The sequence below is a fragment of the Hyla sarda genome, unplaced genomic scaffold (genome assembly GCF_029499605.1).
Source record: "Hyla sarda isolate aHylSar1 unplaced genomic scaffold, aHylSar1.hap1 scaffold_79, whole genome shotgun sequence".
Lineage (NCBI taxonomy): Eukaryota > Metazoa > Chordata > Amphibia > Anura > Hylidae > Hyla > Hyla sarda.
Window position 1 is genome coordinate 678,216 of NW_026610814.1, and position 4,443 is coordinate 682,658.

Below are 4,443 nucleotides of genomic sequence, written 5' to 3' on the forward strand. Positions count from 1 at the left end.
ATTATGAATAAGTTTATAATATTTGATTTATATTTTGTGTAGGTTATAGGGAAGGTGGGGGATATTATGAGTAAATTCTTAATTTGTTTTTTGTGTATATTATATATAAAAAAATTATTATATAAATATATGTTCTGTGTGTATAGGTATGTGATGGTGTACATAGTTATATGGAATTGTGGTAGCCATCTATCTATATCTAGTGTGTTGTCCTGGACCAGAAGGGATTTTGTTTGTGTTATTATGTTCATTTGATTATCATTGTTATGGATGTTGTGTTGGTTTATGTTTTGTACTTTATATAAAATAAAAGTTCATCAATATCTGCGTGTGTGCGTATAATATATATATATATATATATATATATATATATATATATATATATATATATATATATATATATATATATTTATATTATGAAACAATCCATCAACTTCAATACTTCGGGGGTGATTTACATGCAGTGATTGTAATCTTCAATATTTGGAGTGTACTATTAACCCCCTGAAAGTAAGGATGAGGAAACAGCTTTCCGATATAAACCATTTTCAATCACACCATGTATCTATGGTATCAAAACATGTGGCAGAAAAACATTTGGGGGGGGGGGGGCACACATGCTCCTTACAGTTACAGGGCATAGAGGGGGTCAGGTTATCTCCAGGGGGGGGAGGCGAGGTGACCTGAAGCAAAAAAAATCCTGGACCGAGAAGTGTTTTTGATCTTAAAATTCAACACCAGATTTCCTCAAGGTCTTAAAGGGGTACTCCGGTGAAAACCTTTTTTCTTTTAAAATCAACTGGTGGCGGAAAGTTAAACATATTTGTAAATTACTTCTATTAAAAAATCTTAATCTTTCCAGTACTTATTAGCTGCTGAATGCTACAGAGGAAATTCCTTTCTTTTTGGAACACTGATGACATCACGACCACAGTGCTCTCTGCTGACATCTCTGCCCCTTTTAGCAACCGTGCATAGCAGATGTATGCTAAGGGCAGCATGATGGCTCAGTGGTTAGCACTGCTGCGAACTTGGGTTCAAATCCCACTAAGGACAACAATAAATAAAGCGTTATTATTATAATAACGTCAGAAGAGAGAACTGTGGTCGTGATGTCATCAGAGAGCATTCCAAAAAGAAAAGAATTTCCTCTGTAGTATTCAGCAGCTAATAAGTACAGGAAGGATTAAGATTTTTTTAATTGAAGTAATCTACAAATATGTTAAATTTTCTGCCACCAGTTGATTTAAAAGAAAAAAGGTTTTCACCGGAGTACCCCTTTAACAGATTAGATACAATTTTCCATTATTAGATGTGTTTTTTTCGGTCCTCCTGTTTCTATCTATATTTTATTATCCTTTCTATGCCACATTTTGCTTCCCATATCGCTCTGTCTCCTGCATGATCTATAGGGAGAGGCATATTGTGCCTTTGGTCATATTGATATATTTACTTCACTAATATTCTTATTTTCTGTATATTCCTACAGTGGTAAATTATATACAATTTTTAACTTCGCAGTTGGGATTTGGTGTTCGCTCTTATAAAACTTGATTTTATTATTATTTTTCCTGCAGTGGAATAAAAATCCACTGCGGTTTGGTTATGATTGTGTCTGAACATGACCGTATTTTATGTATCCGTTTTGTTTGCCGGTGCACTATGGCTGGGCGGAATACCGGTTCATACCGAATACCGAAATTTTTGGGCTGCACGATAATGAAATTTTAAACCATACCGCAATACCGGTTTGGCCCCTCCCCCTCGGGAATGAATGAATCAGCCCAGCGCTGTCCCCACATCGGGAATCTTATGTGACCTGCAACTAAACCTATTAGAGATGAGTGAACTTACAGTAAATTCGAATCGTCACAAACTTCTCAGCTCGGCAGTTGATGACTTATTCTGCATAAATTAGTTCTGCTTTCCGGTGCTCTGATGGGCTGGAAAAGGTGGATACAGTCCTAGGAGACTCTTTCCTAGGAATGTATCCACCTTTTCCAGCCCACCGGAGCACCGGAAAGCTGAACTAATTTACGCAGGAAAAGTCATCAACTGCCGAGCTGAGAAGTTCGTGACGAATCGAATTTACTGTAAGTTCACTCATTCCTAAAACCTATGAGACCTGCGAGCGCTGTTCTGCCCCCCAATTAATTACTAGCCCAGCGCTGTCCCCATCAGGGTACTACTCACTCTATACCAGTGGTCTCCAAGCTGCGGACCTCCAGATGTTGCAAAACTACAACTCCCAGCATGCCCGGACAGCCGTCAGCCTATCACCAGCCGCAGCGATGTTCCGACTCGGCAGGTGATAGGCTGAGCCCACTGTCACGTAAGAAGCCGGCTCCTTACATGACAGTGGGCTCTGCCTATCACCAGCTAAGGCGGAACATCGCTGCGGCCGGTGATAGGCTGACCGCTCTCCGATGTTCCCGTCCCCAGCGTAAGCCCGACGTAGGTGCGTTAAAGTTTATTTTGTTTACCTTTTGCAGCCCGGGCCTAGGGCTGCCGCACAGTATAGAGTGTCAGCGCCGGCGGCCGCAACAAACAGGACGAGGAGGACAGCGCATGCGGGTGATATGCGAGTACTTACCCCGATGGCGCTCATTAATATGGGGGGGGGGGCTAGGAAATACCGTTATATACCATGGAACCGCCAAAAGTTTAAAAAATACAGTGATTTAAAAAAATACACATTTGGTCATACCGGCCAGCCCTCTGGTGCACCCATGTGTTTATGATGTGATTGTGTGGACCTGATTCAGGTGTGCTCCCACCTAGCCATCCCATACAGAGATCCTTTGAGGTATTCCTATTGCATGACTAAGGCTTGGAAATACAAGCTGAAACGCGTCACATCACCGTGTACCTGTAGGTCTACCGTGGCTATATAATAAAAGACCTGTTCCCGAGTCAAGCGCTGGATATCTTCTCTTCTAATATACACTGCACAGTACCACTTCTCCTGTCCTATATATATGGACAGTGCACAGTACCACCTCTCCTGTCCTGTATATATGGACAGTGCACAGTACCACTTCTCCTGTCCTGTATATATGGACAGTGCACAGCACCACTTCTCCTGTCCTGTATATATGGACAGTGCACAGTACCTCCTGTCCTGTATATATGGACAGTGCACAGTACCACTTGTCCTGTATATATGGACAGTGCACAGTACCTCCTGTCCTGTATATATGGACAGTGCACAGTACCTCCTGTCCTGTATATATGGACAGTGCACAGTACCACTTCTGTCCTGTATATATGGACAGTGCACAGTACCACTTCTGTCCTGTATATATGGACAGTGCACAGCACCACTTCTCCTATCCTGTATATATGGACACTGTACAGTACCACTTCTCCTATCCTGTATATATGGACAGTGCACAGTACCACTTCTCCTGTCCTATATATATGGACAGTGCACAGTACCACCTCTCCTGTCCTGTATATATGGACAGTGCACAGTACCACTTCTCCTGTCCTGTATATATGGACAGTGCACAGCACCACTTCTCCTGTCCTGTATATATGGACAGTGCACAGTACCTCCTGTCCTGTATATATGGACAGTGCACAGTACCACTTGTCCTGTATATATGGACAGTGCACAGTACCTCCTGTCCTGTATATATGGACAGTGCACAGTACCTCCTGTCCTGTATATATGGACAGTGCACAGTACCACTTCTGTCCTGTATATATGGACAGTGCACAGTACCACTTCTGTCCTGTATATATGGACAGTGCACAGCACCACTTCTCCTATCCTGTATATATGGACACTGTACAGTACCACTTCTCCTATCCTGTATATATGGACAGTGCACAGTACCACTTCTCCTGCCCTATATATATGGACAGTGCACAGTACCACCTCTCCTGTCCTGTATATATGGACAGTGCACAGTACCACTTCTCCTGTCCTGTATATATGGACAGTGCACAGCACCACTTCTCCTGTCCTGTATATATGGACAGTGCACAGTACCTCCTGTCCTGTATATATGGACAGTGCACAGTACCACTTGTCCTGTATATATGGACAGTGCACAGTACCTCCTGTCCTGTATATATGGACAGTGCACAGTACCTCCTGTCCTGTATATATGGACAGTGCACAGTACCACTTCTGTCCTGTATATATGGACAGTGCACAGTACCACTTCTGTCCTGTATATATGGACAGTGCACAGCACCACTTCTCCTATCCTGTATATATGGACACTGTACAGTACCACTTCTCCTATCCTGTATATATGGACAGTGCACAGTACCACTTTTCCTATCCTGTATATCTGGACACTGCACAGTACCACTTCTGTCCTGTATATCTGGACACTGCACAGTACCACTTCTCCTGTCCTGTAATATGGACAGTGCACAGTACCACTTCTCAGCACACAACCTATAAACAGACACACACCACACAGATGC